The sequence below is a fragment of the Puma concolor genome, chromosome D2, assembly GCF_028749965.1.
Source record: "Puma concolor isolate L17-30 chromosome D2, mPumCon1.1.hap2, whole genome shotgun sequence".
In the NCBI taxonomy this organism is placed as follows: Eukaryota; Metazoa; Chordata; class Mammalia; order Carnivora; family Felidae; genus Puma; species Puma concolor.
In genome coordinates, this window is record NC_141677.1 from 50,223,001 (window position 1) to 50,246,120 (window position 23,120).

Consider the following 23,120-nt stretch of genomic DNA (forward strand, 5'->3'; position numbering starts at 1 on the left):
GAGATCTTGATCTATTATTTTTACATCAGGTAATTCTGGGTTGTTGTTGTTGTCTTTTTTAATAACTCAAAATAGAAAGAATAAAAGTCTTGAATAATCACTTTATAGCAACATCACTGACAAGCCAGTGGGCAATGACCACTTCCCAGAAACTCTTATCTTATCTGCTCCAGATTACCCTTATCTGTCCCAAATTAAGGGAAGTTTCAATTTCATCAACTCAGAACAATTCGGAGAAGAAACAATGCGTGACCTCCAGCAAAGATAATTAGAAGTTGGTCCTTCTCCTTTTCTTCTGATAACCAAGATTCTCTCCACTTTGAGTAGTACAAGGGCCACAGAGCACTCCAGAGATCCCAAACCAATCTTCACTTATTGATGGGACAGAGAAAGCATCAACCACATGATGGAGAAAATCACAAATGGCCCCTATTTCTGTTCAAGCACAGATGAAGCTCCTTCTAGGTCCATACACCATTTACCAAACACCAGGGGCATCAGAGATGTTTAAGAGCAAAGTCTTCCTTCTAAGAGCTAGCAGTCCAGTGAAAAAGCAGGCACAAGATACAAGGCCCCGTAGGACATGGACAAAAAAATCATGGGCATCTATGGGCGATGACTTGTGAGGTCTAGAAAACTCTTGAGGGAAGTGAGATTAGATCCAGGCCACGCAGCACTGAGATGGTGTATTTGCAAGAAACATTTGCATGGAAATAGGCAGGAATTGTTCAAAGAATTATTGTTCAAAGAATAATCTACTGTAGTAGAAATGTGAGGTGTAGAAATATTGAGATGTCTACAACCCAGGAAGAAATGTCACCCATCCCCAAGTCTGGGACATCTAGAAAGAACACCAAAATTACAAGCAACCATGATCCTTCCAGACTCCTCTTACAGCACTGTTGATCCAAAAGTACCTGCCAGTTTCACCTGACCATTTGAAAAGCAATCTCCAGGCCCTTGGCAGTGACTCAATGAAGATATTGCAAGATGAAGTGATTCTTTCTGAAATCAGAGCACGTTATCAAAGAGGTCCAACAGTAAGTCGTAAGTTGCAATTAGTGCCCTGATCTAGACAGACTGCCTAACCAAAGATACCAGCTAGACCCTCAAGGTCTCCCACAGGTGTTTCAGAAAGGCTGCAGGTGTGGCTGTGGGGCTCTTTCACCTGAAACTGTTCTCCTAAGAGTTTTCCACCTATGAAGCAAATGTGACGAAATGATTACTTTACAGTAAGTCCCTCCTTATCCACTGGGCATAAGTTCCAAGACCCTCAGTAAATATTTGAAACCAGGGATTGCACCAAACCCTGTACATACAATGCTCTCTGGCTCAAAATATTGCCATCAATAGGAACACATCTGTTCATGTCTTCGACCCACAGATTTAATGTCTTTTCCATCTTAACTAAGTACTTATCATACACAATGGCCATAACTTTTACAGTCTGAGGTTCGACAGCAAAACCAGCACAAGTTTCTTTTTCCTTCTTCACAATTTCCTGGACAGAGGATTCATTCTCACTATAGATCTTAGCAACCCTAGCATATGATTTTTTTTTCCTTCCTTATTAAGCCAAGAACTTTTTTTTACATTTATTTATTTAATTTGAGAGAGATGGAGACAGTGTGAGTGGGAAAGGGTTAGAAAGACAGGAAAAGAAAGAGAGAATCCCAAGCAGGCTCCGCGCTGTCAGCACGGAGCCTGACGTGGGGCTCGAACTCATGGAACACTGATATCATGACCTAAGCTGAAACTGAAAGTCAGACATTTAACCAACTGAGCCACTCAGGTGCCCCAAGACAAGAAGTGTTACCTTTTCACTTAAAGAAAGCACTTTACAGCTTCTCTGTGACACATCTGAGTTGCTAGCATTGCTACTCTTGCACTTTGGGGCCATTATTAAGTAAAACAAGGGTTACTTGAACACAAACACTGTGATACAGCAACAGTCATTCTGATAACCAGGATGGCTACTAAAGTGACTAATAGGTACATAGCTTGTACAGCATAGATATGCTGGGCAAGGAGATAACTCGTGTTCCAGGCAGGATAAAGCAGGACGGCACATTTCATCATGCCACCTGGACTAGCACACAATTTAAAACTTATGAACTATTTCTGGAATTTTCCATTTTTCAAATCACAGTTGACCACAGGTAACTGAAACCGTAGAAAGTGAAGCCATGGATAAGAAAGGACTACCGTAATTCTTTTTTGAAAGTAAAACAAACACATTAAAATAAGTTCTTATATAATTCATGATAAAACAGAATTGGTGAAGCATAAATTCATGCAGATATGTAATTTAAGTAGAAAATTTACCAAGTAATGAGTTCAGTTTGGCTCTTATCTTATCTTATTTTCAAATAGTAGGCTATTTCTTTAGTGATTTCCAAAATCCTATCTCAGCTAAGTTTCTTTTAGTATAGTAACATTTTAATGTTGTATTCTCTATTTTAAAAAAATTTTTGAAGGTGAAGCTGTCAATACATGCATTGCTAAATGAACTGAATGTTTACAAATAATTTATATCAATAATTAGGGTGACTTGATTAGTTGGAGGATGAACATATACTATTGCTGTATTTATGACTGTCAATGTTTGAATAACTAAATTTAATGTCTTTTTTTTAATGTTTATTTAGTTTTGAGAGAGACAGAGACAGAATGCAAGTGGGTTAGGGGCAGAGAGAGAGGGAGACACAGAATCCGAAGCAGGCTCCAGGCTCCGAGCTGTCAGCACAGAGCCCGACACGGGGCTTGAACTCACGAGCCGTGAGATCATGACCTGAGCCAAAGTCGGACGCTCAACCGACTGAATCACCCAGGCGCCCCTAAATTTAATGTCTTAAGTTATTAGATTAGGTTGACTCATTTTATAAGAAGATCAAAGTATACAGCTCATCATTTTCCAAAGTGGATCTTCTATGTGGGCCTTTGATAATATTTAATGCTCCCTTAGTGTTACACTAGGACAGTTGTTCTAAATCCAATATAGGAAGTTATATACTATTTAACTACCTGGAGGAAGATGAGGATAACGTGACATTTTTGTAAATATTTTCTGAATGCACAGAATGAAATATGAATAAGTCATTATTTATGGTATATAGTAATAAAAATATTTTATTTGCATCATTTAGGACTGGGTTTGTTGGCAAGTAGCAGAAGCCAACAGTGCTGGCTTCTGTGTCTGAAGTAACGTGGCCACCACCGGCAAGGGGGCTCACAGTGTCATAAGGCTCCAAGCCCCGTCTGTAGTCCTGACAGATCATCCTTAGCATGAGGTTTCTGTGCCTGAGTTACAGGGTGGCCACTGCACTCCCAAGCACTGTGTCCATACACCAAGATGGAAGAAGGATGACGGAGGGTGAGGTCTAGGGCAGAGAGCCTAAGGCTGTGATCCTGTCTGATCACTAAAAAAAAAAAATTGTTTTTTGCTTTAAGCTCTACCTAGTGACTTCTGAGTGACTTCTGTTTCTATCCAAAGAGCCAGAATCAGATCATATGTCCACCCATAGTTTCTAGGGCATCTGTAGAGTTGATTCCTTTTCAGCAGGCACTGGCATATTCTGCAGAGTTCTAGCAGTAAGAAAGTAGAGGAGAATGGATATTGAGTAAGCAATTCGCTGTTTCTGCCACAACGTCACGATTTTTATCGTTTCCGCGCTGGAACCTCAAATGGCAGGGTACAAGTTGCTACCATTCTGGAGTTCTTCCACTTCACAGAAGGATATTTCTGTGCGCCATCGAAGTTAGGCACAGCCACACGCCTGCTTGCAGCTGGTGAAGGTAAGCACAAGTGACGTGTGGCCTCCAAGCTAAAAGACCGAGAGGCAGTGCTCGACTGGCACCCTACCGTCCCTGCTGTGGGGACCAAGTTCTCGAGTGTCCCTGTGAGAAGAGCCCTCTATGGCACTTGAGCAACAAGTACACTTCTGCTCTTTGAAGCCACTAGGATTTGGGGTTGGTTTGTCACCACAAAAAACTTGACCTGCCTTGATTGGCACAAACTAATGGCAATTTGCCCAGTGCTCCCAGTTACATGTGTTTTGTTTGATTACTAAATAGGTGGGGATACATTAGAATGTAGTATACATTTCACAAGCCAGTGGCTTTTTTTTTTTAACATAAAGGGTTGAAAATCAAATAATCTAGCTTTTTTTTTTAATAGTTTACTTCCTAGGATGATAGTGGTTTGGATGCAGTGACTATCTGTAGGTATATCAAGAGGAGCATATACACTTTGTAGAGTTAAATTGTCTCTTTGAAGAGAATGTAGAGGGAAATTACCCCCATAAAGGTCCCTATCGATGAGGGGCAGTTATCCAAGATGGAGAGGTGGCCTCTCTTCCGTCCTAATAAGTCTTAACAAAAAAGAATTGTTTTACTGTACATTTTTTAAATGCTTATTTATTTATTTTGAGAGAGAGGGAGAGCACAAGAGGTGGAGAGAGGAAAAAGGGGAGAGAGACAGAATCCCAAGCAGACTCCGTGTTGTCAGCACAGAGCCCAATGTGGGGCTTAATCTTATACACGAACTGTAAGAACATGACCTGAGCTGAAATCAAGAGTCAGATGCTTAACCCCCTGAGTCACCCAGGCACCTCTTTTACTGTATATTTTGAAATAACGTCAGACTTAGGACAATGTTGCAACAATAGTACAAAGAATCCCCCCTCAACTTCACTCACCCCATGCTCTCCTGCTTTTCTTCCTGATGACCTGGAAACTTCTCTGCCTTTCTGGCAAGTGGTCTTCCTCAACTTAATCTTGGATGTAAGAGCTCCTTAAGGCTACCTACCCCTGTCCCCTCTTCTCCATCTACACCCTTTTCTCAGATGAATGTGTGTGCCCCCAAAGCCTGTTACCACATGCCAGGTGACTTGAGCCAGGCCACTCCTCTGATCCCTACGTTTTTGTCTGTATATTCTCTCTGATATATCTAGTAATATTCAATTGTCTACATGACATTGGCTCTTAAATGTCTCCACTGTGCCCTAAACTAAAGTCCCAAGCAGAACTTACTTTCCCCACCCTACTCGCACCTGGTCCTCCTGTCTTCTGGTGTCCTACAATCCATCACATAGCACAAGCCAGAAATCTTACAGCCTTATTTGACGCCTCTTCAAATTCATCTTTCCTATCCTGTGCCAAATATCCCTTTCCTCAGGAAGCCTTCCCTGCCTTCCCTAACAGACAAATCTCCTAGAACTATCCATTTCACCTTCACTGAATTTATCATAGTAATGATTTTATAATTATTTGTTTGGCCACTTAATTAGCTTCTGTCTCCTCAATTAAACCACGAGCTCATTAAGGGAAGGACTTGGTTCTGTGTGGTATCCCCACCTCTTAACTCACTGTCTGAAATGGTCAGTGCTCAGTGGGTATTTTTGTGAATGAATATGAGAATGGGCACCTATCCAACATGTGATTTTGCTCCTGAAAGTTCTGGATTGCTATCTTCTCCTTGGTGGGTCACCTAAGGGAGGGAAGATCAGTTCATGTCCCCCGTGGGGTCTCACCCCTAAGTATTCTCAAGAGATTTCACTAAGATCACACGGACCCAACTTCTCTAGTTCAAGACAAAACTTTTTCTTTCATTACCAATATTCCAGAAATTGAAATCCTTAGATTTGGTAAATGACAGAGAGAACTCACCCTTGTTCAGGCTGACAGTGGGAATAGCAGAGTGTACACACACTTGGAGGGAGAACATCCCAGGAAGAGGGCACAGAAATGCAAAGGCCCTGAGGCAGAAATCTGGTATACTGAAAACACCCTCAATGGAAGGTCAGCACCATAAGGCATATGCTTGGTCTGTGTTGTCACCACTGGACCCCCACAGCCCAGCCCAGTGCCAGCATGCCTAGAAGCACAATAAAGCCTTGTTGTTAATGTTGAATATCAAGCACTCAACGTGGTCTCTATAACAACTGGCATGGCAGATTTAGGGACTGAGTCAGCTGTCTGTGACAATTATTGATCCCCTCGTGCATGTAGGAAATAGTCTAATGCTTAGTTGGGAGGAGGGGCCATTGAACCCTGACTTGTTGCAAACGTCCTGGGGGAAATGACCTCTGATCCCCCACCATTCCACCTGGATCCCAGCTCCAGAGGATTTGACTAATTAGCATCTGGCAGGTGTCTGGAAAGAGCTACAGGGCAGCAGTGAGGTAACGGCCAGGCACATGCCCTACCCCCCATTCCACTGCCGAGAAATCCTCTGTTTAATTAGGATGCCAGAGGATTACTTTTTTATTTTTTTAATCCCCTTGTAAGTTCTGGCCCCATTCATGCTTATGGAAAGTTCTGTACTCTCCTTCCCGCTCCCACTGCCTCAACAACAACTGTGCTCCAGTTAAAGTTACTCTTCACTGAAGAGGGAGCTCTGTCTTCTCCAGGCCCACACTGGCTGTGGCAGGATCCAGGCTCCTCCCCAACCCGCAGCCCCTCCCACACTTTGGGCAACTGACATCTTGCACTTGGGTTGCTCTTTTGTACCAGAAGTAGTGATTTTTAGCTTGGCTTGCTGTTTTCTCAACTTGGTAATTTTCAGGTAGTTCCAATGGGCTTTTCTGTCACTTCTCTGGTTCCTGCACTGTAAGGTGGGCAGCGATTTAGATACTTCAAATGGTCCATGTGGTCCAGACATGTATAGTCCTGGGGGTAACTGACTCTATCAATTGTGAATAAAAACTTATGCTCATAGAACTGTACAACCCAGAGAGTTAACCCTAATATAAACCATGGACTTCAGTTAATAATAACATATCACTATTGGTTCATCAATGATAAGAAACATACCACACTAATACAAATATGTGAGAACTCTATATATTATTTGCTTAATTTTTTATAAACCTAAAACTGTTCTAAAAAATAGTTGATTAAAAAATAATATGGGTGGGGGTAGTAGATGAGGGAACAGATGCAACAAGATTAGCCGATAGCTGGTCATTTTTGAGGCTGGGTAATGGGTCCACAGATGGGGGTTCAATATATTATTCTATGTCTACAATAAAAGCTTTGTTAATCTTACACTATTTCAATAATGTGTGTTTTCTCATTATAAAAATAATTCATGCACATTGTACACATTTGAAGGATACTGGAAAGTACCTATCATGGAGTCATTCAAAATAGGAATGCAGGCACCATAACATTTTGGCATGATCATTTATACAAATAACAAAACCAGGATCATACTGAATAAAATGTTTCGGATCCTACGTTTTTTTTAAAACTTAGTGTTGTACAATGAACAACTTCCCACGTCTTAAAATAGCTCAGAAAGTATGCTTTTTAAAGAGTTGCAATAAGATCTCATGGTGTAGCTATACTATAAAGTCTAGAAATTAAATACCCACCTGAATGGCCCTCATCCCATCTGGTGGAGATTGCCAGAGGTGTGAGATCTGCTATGCACACTGAGTCCTGCGACAGAGAAGCCTGACAGCGGCCAGAGAGCCATTTGGTCTCAGTCCCCAGCTGGTGGTGAATTTCTCACACTTTAAGTTGTAAATGCACCTCAATGCTATTTAATACAGTGGAGGAGGCACTTTTTTTCTTCAGAATGTATACCATCTCAAGTGGGTTTGCTATTTACAAAATGAAAGGGGGCCAGGATTTGAGTGTTGGAAGCCTTGGTGTGCGTGCAATTGCTCTCCTCGGACCAACGAGCCAGCACTCTCTGGGGGTGCCTAAGGACAAAGGCAATTCCTGGCACACACTGAAACACTGACCCCTCCCTCCTGCTCAAGAAAGCACATCAGAGGGAGAATGGTACTATAACAACAACATTCACTTAGTAACTGTAGCAAATCCTCCAAGGCAACCTTGCCCCTGACTGTGATCCTGCACCACCTAGAAAGGTGGCCCATTGGCTCCAGATGGGCCCTGTCAGCCCACAACCGGACCTAGTGATAGGTCTCAGTTAACCACCCACCTCTTGGCTTAGAGAATCAAGGTTAAAACAGGATTGCAAGGGGCCAAACAGCCATGTAGATAGCACACACTCTGGCATATTTGACCACAGATCATACAATTCATGAGACTTCTCGATCAGATCTGGATGAAGCAGTTTCTTCCTGAAGGAGCCAATGCTCCCTGAGGCTGAACAGATACAGGCGCCAGCCCACCCAACTTTGCTAAAGGTATTTTCTTCCACATAGCTGGAGAAAAAAGAGGGCTTAAAACTTTAAATATGAGATGTGTTTTCTAAAATCCAAAACTCCTGCCAATGTATCAGGACTTTTATCTTGGCCAGTTTATGTAATCAGAAAACAATAATCTGCCCTGTGATATAAACACTGAGAAGTCACATTAGTGCTTGGGAAGGCCTGACACCGTCAGAAAAACCTACTGGACCTGAGGACCTGAACGACCTGGGAGGCCTCAGCTTTCACTTCAGCTCCCGTGGAACCTGGGAAAATTTCCAGGTCAACTCATCCAGGAAAGATTCATCTATCAATTGAATTCCTGAGAATCGTTGGCTCTTGAGGAACCTAGCCCAAATTGCGAATTGGCCTCATGTGAAGAGTTCGTGGACACCCCTGAGGACCACAGAACCTGAGCAGTAGATGAGTCAGCCAGAGATTCAAGTTGCCATCAGTCCAGAGGGCCTGAGGGGAGACTCATTACAAAGGATACGCAGTTCTCCAGCTTTGGAGAGAAGAGAAAATGCCTTTACCAGAAGAAATAGCAACTCCTGGTCCAGAGAAAACAGAGAGAGAAGCCAATGGAAGAGTCCTCATGCTATGGCCGTGGATGTGACATGAAGACAAAGCATTTCTCAGGGCCTCATCTTCTCAGTCAGCACCCTGCACGCCTTGGCATGTAGAAAAAGAGCATCTCATCAACAGCCATCTCACCACACTTTTAACAAACAGGCCTCAGGGCACCTGGGTGGCTCAGTCGGTTGGGCTGCCAACTCCGGCTCAGGTCATGATCTCGCGGTTCGTGAGTTCAAGCCTCGCATCCGGCTCTGTGCTGACAGCTCGGAGCCTGGAGCCTGCTTCGGATTCTGTGTCTCCCTCTCTCTCTGCCCCTCCCTGCCTGCACTCTGTGTCTCTCTCTGTCTCAAAGGTAAATAAACATTAAAAAATTTAAGAAAGAAAGAAAGAAAGAAAGAAAGAAAGAAAGAAAGAAAGAAAGAAAGAAAGAAAGAAAGAAAGAAAGAAAGAAATGGGCCTCATCCTTAACGCTGCAATTTGGCCAGGTCTGTTTTATCCCTGAGCATCCCAGATCATCTTGGCACTGAGGACCATGGCAGTAACCCCAGCCCCAGCCAGCATTTCCGTGGGCCCAATGGGGTGAGGAGGAGACTCAAAATTGTTACCTGCCCCAAAAGGAAATCAGTAGAAAACTTAAAATAAACGTGATAGAGACAGAGGCTCAGGGAAACACAATGCCTGGCTACGGATGCTCCACAGCGCAGCTTCCCAAGGAATGTCTGGCCCTCACATCAGGTGGGGTAACAGGATGACATTTCCCCACCCCCCATGCCTGGGGCCGTGCCTGCTGGAGATTCTAGTATTCAGAGTGTTCCTCTCTTCAAGAAGAGATGGCCAGGATGTGATTCCAGAGGGTACTGTGACTTGGCCAGCCATCACCACCGGCCAGAAAACCACCGGTGTTCCAAGGGTGTTCTTTAAAGCAAGGGGTTTGAGAAAGGCATGATGAGACAATGAGAAGTGTAGAGGAGGAGGCAGCCCAAATGACCACAGTAAAAACACTACAAAACATATCATGTAAAGAGGAAATAATTTAGAAGATACAAAGAAAGTAAAAACATAAATAAAACTAAGGAATTAAAGGTAAACAGGCCATGATGCTGAGTGACTTAGAGAAAATGGTATTTAAAAAATCACAAGGATAAAAGATTAAGCTCTGAAGATTACTTATAAGAAAAACTTAAGAGCAAAATAAGGTAAAAGAATTAGAATAGACAAAAGAGCAGTTCAAAACCAACAAACCAAATTGATGAAATGAATGAAATTTTCATTCAAGTGAAAACAAAAAAATATTTTTTTTAATGTTCACAATAGCCGACTAGTTAAACAAATCATGGTAGATTATATGGTACAATATTAAGACACCTCTGAACATTGCTTTAGAAAAACAAGCAATGAGGGGCACCTGGGTGGCTCAATCAGTTGAGCATCCGACTTGATTTCAGCTCAGGTCATGATCCCAGGGTTGTGAGAGCGAGTCCCACATTGGGCTCTGCCCTAAACGTGGAGCTTGCTTAAGATTCTCTCTCTCACTCTTAAAGGCAGAGAACAAACTGGAGGTTGCTACAGGGGAGGTGGTGGGGGCATGGGCTAAATGGGTGATGGGCATTAAGGAGGGCACTTGTTGGGTGAGCACTGCGGGGGGAGGGTCTAGGCATGTGATGAATCACTGGGTTCTACTCCTGACACCAATACTACACTGTATGTTAACTAACTTGATTTAAAGAAATAAATTTAAAAATTAAAAAAAAGAAAATTAGATAAGATTTTTTTCACAGCTTTTTCCTTTTAATGAATCATATTAAATCCTAAAATAGCCAAAGTATTTTGCTTTCTAAGGCTAAATAATTGAGGCGCAAGATTTTCCTTAAAAGGGGAAAGAACCCAAAATATAAATAAATTCTAAAAATATGTAGTGAGAAAAGAAAGAACTTTGTATATATAACCTAAAGAGACAGAAGTGATACGTATGTTTTATCTTAAGAATAGCTATTCAACTGCTAGGAATTGACCCAAGGGATACAGGAGTGCTGATGCATAGGGACACTTGTACCCCAATGTTTATAGCAGCACTTTCAACAATAGCCAAATGATGGAAAGAGCCTAAACGTCCATCAACTGACGAATGGATAAAGAAATTGTGGTTTATATACACAATGGAGTACTATGTGGCAATGAGAAAGAATGAAATATGGCCCTTTGTAGCAACATGGATGGAACTGGAGAGTGTTGTGAAATAAGCCATACAGAGAAAGACAGATACCATATGTTTTCACTCTTATGTGGATCCTGAGAAACTTAACAGGAACCCATGGGGAGGGGAAGGAAAAAAAAAAAAAAGAGAGAGAGAGGTTAGAGTGGGAGAGAGCCAAAGCATAAGAGACTCTTAAAAAATGAGAACAAACTGAGAGCTGATGGGGGGTGGGAGGGAGGGGAGGGTGGGTGATGGGTATTGAGGAAGGCACCTTTTGGGATGAGCACTGGGTGTTGTATGGAAACCAATTTGACAATAAATTTCATATATTGAAAAAAATAAATAAACAGATAAATAAATAAATAAATAAATAAATAAATAAATAAATAAAGAAGAAGAGCTATTCATCGGGCACCTGGGTGGCTTAGTTGGTTAAGCATCTGACTTTGGCTCAGGTCATGATCTCACAGTTCATAAGCTCAAGCCCCACATCAGGCTCTCTGTTGGCAGAGCAGAGCCTGCTTTGGATCCTCTGTCTCCCTCTCTCTCTGCCCTCCCCCACTTGTACTCTCTCTCCCTCTCTCAAAAATAAATAAATGTAAAAAAGATTTTTTTAAGTTATTCTGTTAGAGATATTTAATTTTTACTGGAAGAGATATGGAAGGAAGAACATCTTCAAGTAATTCTTAATTGAATAAGAGGATGCAATGCCCATTGATTCACTAAAAGATATTCATTCCACATTTTAATTCTCACCAAACACTCACCCAGTTACTGGGGATATAACAAACCAGATAAAAATCTTCTCTTAAGGGTTGCATTCTGGTTGGGGGGAAATACACAATGAACAAAATGGAACGTATGTCCAATCATGGTAAGGAGTTTAGAGAAAAACAGAGCAGAAGAAGGTACAGTTGCTGCATTTTTACAAAGAGTGATGATGGATGAATCCCAAAGAACATGACTTTAGGACAAAGACCTGAGGTGGGCAGGGCACTATCTGTGGACACCTGATAGAAAGCACCCAGGTCAAAGGAACACTCGTGTGAAGGCATTGAGGTGGTGAACAGCAAGGAGGTCTGTGTGCTGGACAGAGTAAGGGAGAATGGAGCAGGAAATGAGGGCGCAGGGTGACTTTGCCTGTGACTGTGAGCAGGGTCAGCGGAGGGCCATCAACTGAGAAGAACATAAACAGAGGGTAACGACTGGCCTGAGATTGTGCACTGTCAAATGCACTTGTGTCAATAAGGGCTCACTCTAGCAAGGTTCCTCATGAGGTACTTATAAAACGTGTGGTTTAGGCTTCAACTATGACTTTAGCTAAGGGAGATGCAAAGAATAGAGAGCTTATAAGCATTTATTTCCAGGAAATAAGTTAGTCATTCAAAGGAAAACCGATTTGGTGGCACCTGGGTGGCTCAGTCGGTTCAGCATCCAACTTTGGCTCGGGTCATGATCTCATGGTTTGTGGGTTCAAGCCCCACGTCAGGCTCTCTGCTGTCAGTGCTGAGCCTACTTCGGATTCTCTGTCTCCTTCTCTTTCTGCCCCTCCCCTGCTCATGCTCTCTCTCTCAAAAATAAATAAAACATTCAAAGTAAAACTGATTTCAAACTACATAATTTGAAACAAAACATGCTAAAATAACTTGGACAAAGATACAGAAATTATAAATGGGTAGCTTACAAAAGCCATAAGGTCAGGAGTGCCTGGGTGGCTCAGTTGATTAAGCGTCCAACTTCGGCTCAGGTCATGATCTCGTGGTCCTTGAGTTCAAGCCCCACATCAGGCTCCGTGCTGACAACTCAGAGCCTGGAGCCTGATTCAGATTCTGTGTCTCCCAATCTCTCTGCCCCTTCCCCACTTGGTCTCTCTTTCTCTCAAAAATAATAAACATTAAAAAAAAATTTTTTTTTAAGTCATAAGGTCAATTAAGTGGAAATGCTAGAAAGCAAGTAGGGCATTCAAAACCTTAAGATCTGGGATGTTGTAAAGGTGATGCTTCTGTCAGGTGAAATCCAGGACTCACTGAGTCAAAGACAGCAGGTCTTTCAAGCCGGCCGTCACTGTGAACGTTTCCTCAAATGGACTGTGGACATCTACAGTGGCCTCACGGCAGCCAGAGCAAAACAGGAAAAAATGAGCTGCTGGAGCAATTCTTTGACCAGAAGCTTCAAAAAGAAACCAGAGCTGTGTTGTCTTCAGGCCTAGGTACACAGAGTATAGCCAGGTAGGGAGGACTAGGGTGGCAGTGAACCGCAGAGCTTGGGAACCATGCTGAGGCCACGAAGGTAGCTGTTAACTTGATGGAGCATCTTTATCCAAAGATGTGTCACTGTTTCTCCTTCTCAGCACACATCATCGCCACATCTTCCTGCTAGGCCCAGAGTGACAGAGAGCTCACCAACAAGCACAGGGACACACTGACCTCTAGACCTTCAGGCCCGGTGGCTTCCTCACTGCAGCCACACCCAGTGATCGACTCCACAGAGGGAAACCTCTCCAGCCCCAGGAGAACCCAGGGGCCAATGCTCATTCTCTAGAATATAACAGAGCTGGGGGAAGAAGGCCTTCCCTGCCAGCATCATCACCTGACATCCAGGGGGGGATTCCTCTGGCCAGTCCATTCAGTGGAGTAGAACTGGACAGACCCCCTAAATGTAAATTCTCCATAATCTGAATGGAATGGAGCTCTCTCAAGAGGGAGCTAGGGAAATTAGAGGGACCCGGACTGGAAAAACCTGTGCAATCATTTCAGGTTTTTGTCTCCATCATCATTATTGGTGAAGAACTTGTCAGGTCTAAGAAATGAGAATTTTTGGAATTACAGATTCAATCATGGATGAAACCCTTTATAAGGAAAGAGCTAACCTGCCAAATCCTCCCAGGACAAACCATCAGCTCAGCTATAGTCTCCCCAGTTTCTAAGAACTATTCGAGGAAAAGTCCCTCCTTGTGTTCATAGAGTCAACCAACACTGTCTTTCCAGGGGCTTGGACCATTTTGTAATTAGGTTACTAGTGGACCACGTCTAATTATGTACAGAAACAGATGCTTCTTGCCTGGGCAGGAAGTGAGGCTGTAACTGCACAGGGGCATGGATGTTCACACCCACAGCCCACTGGCAGGGCTGCTACCTGTTGGGTCAGTGCCACACAGCTCAGAATTTGTGGTGAAACAGGTACTTGATGCTTTTCCTGAGGAGCTCAAAGCTGGAACGTACAGATTAATCCAGTTTCATTAGGCAGTCTCTAGAGCTAGGCTCACAATCGTAAGCTCCCTGTCTCAGGACTGCTGATGCCCTTTACAGTTGCCTAGCACTTTGCCATTTACAAAGAACTTCTGCATTAATTATTCCCTTTGAGACCAGACCAACAATGTGAGGTTGTTAAGTAACAAATGCCTCAGGGGAGTTAAGTGGCTTGCCAAAAGCCATGAGTGTGAGAAGCGGTAGGCCCTGAACTTCTGACCCCCCGGTGGTCTGACTCCAGGGAGCAGCCCTGTCCACCAGACCACCCTGCCATTCATGACCTCACTCTGTCAACATCAACCACCAGTGCCCAGATGTGTGCAAATGCCCTTCTTAAAGAATCTACACTGATTGGTCAGAGCCTATATATCTTTTAAAACGGCAAATATCCCCTGATTCAGATTTCCTCCTACCTCCCAATGATGAGCTAGTCCCGTCCTCTCCTCTCCTCCGTGCTACATCTGTACTTTAAATGTTCCTCTATTGTTTCTTATTAATTTGTATTATAATTGACCTATTTACATGTCAAGCTATAGCCTGTGAAGTCCTTAAAACAGTGAATGCTTCTGAGGCAGGTGGAGGGAGCAGAGTTCCTGAACACATGGTTTTCGAAGCCAGATCGCTTAGGATGGAATCCTAAGTGCACCCCTTAGTAGTACGTAGGAGAAAATTATTTAAACTTTGTGTCTTCACTTTCTCATCTGTAAAATGGGGACAATGACAAAATTGGCAACTTCAAAGGGTTATTGTGAGGATGAAAGCAGTTACTCCATATAAATCACGAGAATAATTAATAAACATTATGAAACAACCCAATGTGAATTCATAAGGAAATTGGTAAATTAAATGCAGTATATACATACAAGGAAAAACGGTCTCCAGCTATTAAGAAAGGAAACACACCTATACACACCACCCCTGTATTCGGTATCATCACCATCATCATCACCATCATCACCATCATCATCATCTTCACATCCTAGCTCCTATCAAGCCTGTCACATAGGAGGTGCTCCATAAGATTCTGTCAAGTGAATGAACAAATAAATATGCTGATAAAACAGTGATTTGAGTGAAAAGAGAAGTGCTGCCTGCTCGCGTTTGGGGCAGTCACAGTTGCCTGGAGCACACCTAAAACTGCTAGCAACACTGCCTTCTTCAACAAAAGAATGCACAGGAAAGTCAAGGAACTGAATTTGAGGTTCCTAAATTAATTTACCCAGAAGAAAATCACAGGCCTCCAGGCCAAAAAAAAAAAATCATGCTCACGTACGTATTAATAAAATTTTATGAAAACGAAGAAACTGTTTCAGTTCAGGCTAAGTTGCTTGGCTTGAACTGCGGGGAGCCTATCAGAAACCCCAAAGACATGGATATTGAGTGGAACAGCCTGAAAAGAAATCCAACACACCCTTCTCTCTTTTTTTATTAAATTTTTTTTAACGTTTATTTATTTTTGACACAGAGAGAGATAGAGCATGAATGGGGGAGGGGCAGAGAGAGAGGGAGACACAGAATCGGAAGGAGGCTCCAGGCTCTGAGCCATCAGCACTGACCGTGAGATCGTGACCTGAGCTGAAGTTGGACGCTTAACTGCTTAACCGACTGAGCCACCCAGGCACCCCACCCTTCTCTCTTTTGAGAATGTTTGATTTGGAACAAACTAGACAGGTAACCACCACAGAAACAAAGAACTCACAACAAAACTCTCTGGAGTGTGTGTGTGTGTGTGTGTGTGTGTGTGTTGAGCCATGAAGGCAAAAGGTAGCAGATTCAAGGAACTTGTACAAGAAAATGAAATGTTTACTTTGATGAGCTGTAACTTATAAAAGAAAAGTTGGGTCTTTCCTATCCAAAAGAATGGATATCAAACACAAGACAGCTTTTGCAAAGATTGGAAAAGGTCAGAATTTAAGTTAATTAAAGTACCTAACATTTGTTCACCATATTCCATTTATAAAACCTTTACATGTTATTTAAATTCTAAAAGATTAAAGATACTTTTTTATAAATAAATACCACAACAACTCTCACATAGGAGTTCAAGAGGAAAGCAGAATTTTTATTGCAGTCTTTTTTGTTATAGTGAAAAATGTTAAATAACTGAAATGCAAATGGATGGGTAAGTTGGTAAATGAAATGTGGTATATTAATACAATGGGAAAATATTATACAGAAATCACAAGAAATTATATACACACATATGTGTATGTGTGTATTAACATGGATATATGTCAAAAACCACGGAAGTATAAAAAAAGAAATGCATAATCACATAGTGATGTTTATGGTGTAACACTTTTGTTTTTAAGAAGGAAAAAAAAAAAAAAGCCATGAACTTCCAATAATATGACTGACCACAGAAGCAGAGTAGTTTTTTTTAATCTTCTAAACTTTTTCTTAAAGTAAACAGACCAAACATAAAAGTAGGAAAAAGAAACTCATAAATAACATCTTCAGTAACACTAGGCTATGGAATCCTCTGTAAACCTGAATAAGGGAGGTGAATGAAAAGGACTGCAGAAGACCAGGTTGTGAGATCAAGCTAGGGAAATAAGAGGAAGGCCTCACTAGCCTACAAGTGATGGAAACCAAAGCCAAAAACAAAAAACAAGCAAATGAAAACACAGATAAATTCATCCAAGTCTTTTAAAACATATAAGAGGATTCTAAAAAAACAGCCACAATGGAAGTTGTATATCTGCTTAGGATGTTGTGAATCATCCTAAAAGCCCTCTCTCCTTATAAATAAAGCAACATAGGATCACAAAACCAAAAGCCCACAGGTAATATCTACCAACACGTCGAGATGACAACACATCTTCATGAATCTCAAATGAAGAGGAGGCAAGAACAGTCCCCTTACAGCCCCAAGACTTGCATCACACAACGAGACTTCAGATAACACTGATAATCAATGAATTAAAAACTGTCCAGAGAGAAGAGCCAAGATGGCAGAACAGCATGGGAGTTTTTTTTCTGTCTCGTGTCCATGAAATACAGCCAGACCAACACTAAACCATCCTGCACACCTAGAAAACTGATCTGAGGATTAACACAACAATCCGCACAACCTGAACCACAGAACTCAGCAGGTGCGCGGTGCGTAGAGGTGAACTGGGGCAGAGAGAAGCCGCAGGGAGCTGTTTTTGAGACCGGAGAGAGGACGGAGATGGGGGGAATACGGGAAAAGCAACCCCAACAAAAGCAGCTGGAGAGAGAGTGAAAAAGTGGAAACAGCCGCAGGGACTGAACTAAAAAGGGAGAAAGGAGAAAGGAGAGAGTTTAAATTCCATTAAGACTCTATAAGCAGGGGGAGCGCAGAGTCTGAAACGCCGCAGCTCATACCTGGCAGTGCTCTGGTGGGAAGGGCGAATCCCCAGGAGCAGAGTGAGGTCCAGGGGGTCTTCGGGCCACACGGGGAGAGGCGGTTCCCCTGCTGGGAGGACATTCAGTAGAGGCTGTGTGGCCCCTGGTCCCAGAGGACCCTGGAGAACAACCGCATTCACTGGTGCTGGAAGAAGACCGCTGGGGGGGTGAAGCCAGATGTGTGTTGAGATTTTCCATAATCCTTGAAACGCTGCTGCCACACGATCGCATGCACTTTTTCTGGGGTGGGCTGGTGCCCAGCCGCAGTCTCCAGGTATCCACAGCAGCATGGTCCCCCAAACGTACCTGGGGGTGGCCGGCACCCAGCCATTGCTCCCGGCCACTGCTCGGTGAGGCCCTCCCGCAGAGGGGCAAAACGGGTCAGAGCCGCAGTTCCTCAGAAGTGAGGGGTCTGGAAACACAGTCACATCTGAGATAAAACTCAGGAGGGAAGTGTCGGCTGGCTCCCTGACGGCTTGGTCACAGCGGTGTAAAAGCAGGGAGCAGACGGAAGCCCAGAGATAAAGGACGCGTGGGCAATTGCTGGTGGGGAGAACAGAGTTTATACTAGAGACTCGTTGCCGGATGACGCCATTTCCAACTCTCACGCGCTTGCGCACACGCACCTACAAGCACCAAAACAATCCACCCCGGTTAAGCTAAGCAGCGCCATCTAGTGGAGAATGGAGCCATTACACTAAGCCCCGCCCAACTGGGCCAACCTCACCGCTCAGGAACACCACAAGTCTCTCCCGCCTGCTTAGTTTATGGACTATAAAGTGGTTCATAGTTTGAATTCTAGGGGAAAACAATGCAATTTCAATTGTATTTCAGTCTGTTCACTAGTCCATCCATTCAGTGTTCCTTTTTTCTTTTGTTCCTTTTCTTTTTCTTGAATAGAGAAAGAGGAAAAATTTATTTTTGTTTTCAATTTTTGTTAAAAATATTTTTCTTTAATTTTTCCACTATATTTTTTTACTTTTTTGTAAATTTTTCAAGTTCTATTTTACTTCCATCATTTCATTTTATTCTATTTGCTCATTTTATCAAATTTTCAAAGTTTTCCTCCCCCCTCCCTTTTTCTCTAATCTATCAAGCTCCTTTCAACAACCAGACCAAAACATACCTAGGATCTAACATCATTTATTTGATTTTGTGTGTGTGTGTGTGTGTGTTGCATTTAATTTTTTAATTTTAATTTTTTTACCTTATTAGTTCCTTTTCTTCCTTCAAAATGATGAAACAAAGGAATTCACCCCAAAAGAAAGAGTAGGAAGAAACAACAGCCAGGGACTTAATAAACACAGATACAAGCAAAATGTCTGAATCAGAATTTAGAATCACAATAGTAAGAATACTAGCTGGGGTCGAAAATAGATTAGAATCCCTTTCTGCAGAGATAAGAGAAGTAAAATCTAGTCAGGATGAAATAAAAAATGCTATAACTGAGCTGCAATCTCTAATGGATGCCACGGCAGCAAAGATGGATGAGACAGAGCAGTGAATCAGCAATATAGAGGACAAATTTATGGAGAATAATAAAGCAGAAAAAAAAAGAGGGAGACTAAGGCAAAAGAGCATTATTTAAGAATTAGAGAAATCAGTGACTCATTAAAAAGGAAAAATATCAGAATCATCGGGGTCTCAGAAGAGGAAGAGAGAGAAAAAGGGGTAGAAGGATTATGTGAGCATATCATAGTGGAAAACTTTCCTAACCTGGGGAAAGACACAGACATCAAAATCCAGGAAGCACAGAGGACTCCCATAAGATTCAACAAAAACTGACCAACAACAAGGCATATCACGGGCAAATTCACAAAATACTCAAGAAAGGAAAGAATCATGAAAGCAGCAAGAGAAAAAAAGTCCTTAACCTACAAGGGAAGACAGATCAGGTTTGCAGCAGACCTGTCCACAGAAAGTTGGCAGGCCAGAAAAGAATGACAGGATATAGTCAATGTGCTGAATTGGAAAAATATGCAGTCAAGAATTCTTTATCCAGCAAGGCTGTCATTCAAAATAGAAGCAGAGATTAAAAGTTTCCCAGACAATCAAAAATTAAGGGAGTCTGTGACCACTAAACCAGCCCTGCAAGAAATTTTAAGGGGGACTCTCTGAGGAGAGAAAAGACTAAATAAAGAAATAAATAAATGCGTAAATAAAGAAATAAATAAATACCAAAAGCAGCAAAGACTAGAAAGGACCAGAGAACACCACCAGAAACTCCAACTCTACAAGTAACATAAAGGGAATAAGTTCGTATCTTTCAGTACTCACTCTAAACATCAATGGACTAAATGCTCTAATCAAAAGACATAGGGTAACAGAATGGGTAAGAAAACAAGATCCATCTATATGCTGTTTACAAGAGACCCACTTTAGACCTAAAAGATACCTTCAGACTGAAAGTGAGGGGATAGAGAATCGTCTATCATGCTAATTGTCAACAAAAGAAAGCTGGAGTAGCCATACTTATATCCAACAATCTAGACTTTAAAATGAAGACTATATGAAGAGATGAAGAAGGGCATTATATCATAATTAAGGGGTCTATCCACCAAGCAGACCTAACAATTGTAAACATTTATGCTACAAATATGAGGGAACCCAAATATATAAAATTAATCACAAACATAAAGAAATTCATTGACAATAATACCATAATAATAGGGGATTTCAATACCCCACTTACAACAATGGATAGATCATCTAATCAGAAAATCAACAAGGAAACAATGGCTTTGAATGACACACTGGGCCAGATGGACTTAACACATATATTCAGAACATTTCATACTAAAGCAGTGGAATACACATTTTTCTCCAGTGCACATGGAACGTTCTCCAGAATAGACCACACACTGGGACACAAATCAGCCCTCAACAAGTACAAAAATATCGAGATTATACCATACATATTTTCAGACCACAATGCTATGAAACTCGAAATCAACCACAAGAAAAAATTTGGAAAGGTAACAAATACTTGGAGACTAAAGAACATCCTACTAAAGAATGAATGGGCTAACCAATAAGTTAAAGAGGAAATTTAAAAGTACATAGAAGCCAATGAAAATGATAACACCACAACCCAAAACCTCTGAGACACAGCAAAGGCAGTCATAAGAGGAAAGTGTATAGCAATCCAGGCCTTTCTAAAGAAGAAAGAAAGGTCTCAGATACACATACTAACCTTACACCTTAAAAAGCTAGAAAAAGAGGGGCGCCTGGGTGGCACAGTCGGTTAAGCGTCCGACTTCAGCCAGGTCACGATCTCGCGGTCCGTGAGTTTGAGCCCCGCGTCGGGCTCTGGGCTGATGGCTCAGAGCCTGGAGCCTGTTTCCGATTCTGTGTCTCCCTCTCTCTCTGCCCCTCCCCCGTTCATGCTCTGTCTCTCTCTGTCCCAAAAATAATAAATAAACGTTGGGAAAAAAAAGCTAGAAAAAGAACAGCAAATAAAACCCAAAACCAGCAGAAAACAGGAAATAATAAAGATTAGAGCAGAAATTAATGCTATCAAAACCAAAAAAAAAAAAAAAAAAAAAAAACAGTAGAACAGATCAATGAAACCAGAAGCTGGTTCTTTGAAAGAATTAACAAAATTGACAAACCACTAGCCAGTTTGATCAAAAAGAAAAAGGAAAGGACCCAAATAAATAAAATCAAGAATGAAAGAGGAGAGACCACAACCAACACAGCAGAAATAAAAATAATAATAAGAGAATATTATGAGCAATTATACACCAATAAAATGGGCAATCTGGAAGAAATGGACAAATTCCTACAAACATCTACATTACCAAAACCGAAACAGGAAGAAATGGAAAATTTGAACAGACCCATAACCAGTAAAGAAATCGAATTAGTAATCAAAAATCTCCCAAAAAAGCAAGAGTCCAGGGACAAATGGCTTTCCAGGGGAATTCTACCAAACATTTAAGGAAGAGTTAACACCTATTCTCTTGAAGCTGTTCCAAAAAATAGAAATGGAAGGAAAACTTCCAAACTCTTTCTATGAAGCCAGCATTACCTTGATTCCAAAACCAGACAGAGACCACACTAAAAAGGAGAATTATAGAGCTGATGAACATGGATGCAAAAATCCTCAACAAGATATTAGCCAACCGGATCCAGCAAGACATTAAAAAAATTATTCACCACGATCAAGTGGGATTTATACCTGGGATGCAGGACTGGTTCAATATCTGCAAAGCAATCAATGTGCTTCGTCACATCAATAAAAGAAAGGACAAGAACCATATGATCCACTCAATAGATGCAAAGAAAGCATTTGACAAAATACAACATCCTTTCTTGATAAAAACCCTCAAGAAAGTAGGGAAAGAAGGATCATACCCTGAGATCATAAAAGCCATATACAAAAGACACAATGCTAATATCATCCTCAATGGGGAAAAACTGACAGCTTTCCCCCTAAGGTCAGGAACAAGACAGGGATGTCCACGCTCACCAGTGTTATTCAACATAGTATTGGAAGTCTTGCCTCAGCAATCAGAAAACACAAAGAAATAAAAGGCATCCAAATCGGCCAGGACAAGGCCAAACTTTCACTCTTCGCAGATGACATGATACTCTATATGGAAAACCCAAAAGATTCCACCAAAAAACTGCTAGAACTGATTCATGAATTCAGCAAAGTTGCAGGATATAAAATCAATACACAGAAATCAGTTGCATTCAACAATGCAGCAGCAGAAACAGAACAGTTGCACAAAAAAACCATAAAATACCTAGGAATAAATCTAACCAAAGAGGTGAAAAATCTATACACTGAAAACTATAGAAAGCGTATGAAAGAAATTGAAGAAGACACAAAAAAATGGAAAAAGATTCCATGCTCCTGGATAGGAAGAACGAATGTTGTTAAAATGTCAATACTACCCAAAGCAATCTACATATTCAATGCAATCCCTATCAAAATAACACCAGCATTCTTCACAGAGCCAGAACAAACAATCCTAAAATTTGTACGAAACCAGAAAAGACCCCAAATAGCCAAAGCAATCTGGAAAAAGAAAACCAAAGCAGGAGGCATCATAATCCCGGACTTCAAGCTATATTACAAAGCTGTAATCATCAAGATAGTATGGTACTGGCACAAAAACAGACATTCGGATCAATGGAAGAGCATAGAGAACCAAGAAATGGATCCACAAACACATAGCCAACTAATCTTTGACAAAGCAGGAAAGAATATCCACTGGAATAAAGAGTCTCTTCAGCAAGTGGTGCTGGGAAAACTGGACAGCGACATGCAGAAGAATGAACCTGGACCACTTTCTTACACCATACACAAAAATAAACTCAAAATGGATGAAAGACCTAAACGTAAGACAAGAAGCCATCAAAATCCTCCTTAGAGGAGAAAGCAGGCAAAAACCTCTCTGATCTTGCCCGCAGCAACTTCTTACTCAACACGTCTCTGGAGGCAAGGGAAACAAAAGCAAAAATGAACTACTGGGACCTCATCAAAATAAAAAGCTTCTGCACAGCGAAGGAAACAATCAGCAAAACTAAAAGGCAACCGACAGAATGGGAGAACAGATT

The 23,120-nt window shown here is 41.7% G+C and overlaps 1 long non-coding RNA gene across 1 annotated transcript in view; it reads right to left on the reverse strand.

Annotated features, from left to right (window-relative positions):
* The window catches only part of LOC147576053 (uncharacterized), a 262,303-nt gene that overhangs the window by 216,173 nt on the left and 23,010 nt on the right, over positions 1–23,120 (reverse strand). Inside the window, exon 2 of the long non-coding RNA XR_015241715.1 lies at positions 17,532–18,095. This is a non-coding gene — a long non-coding RNA (uncharacterized LOC147576053). The remainder of the gene's footprint in view (positions 1–17,531; positions 18,096–23,120) is intronic.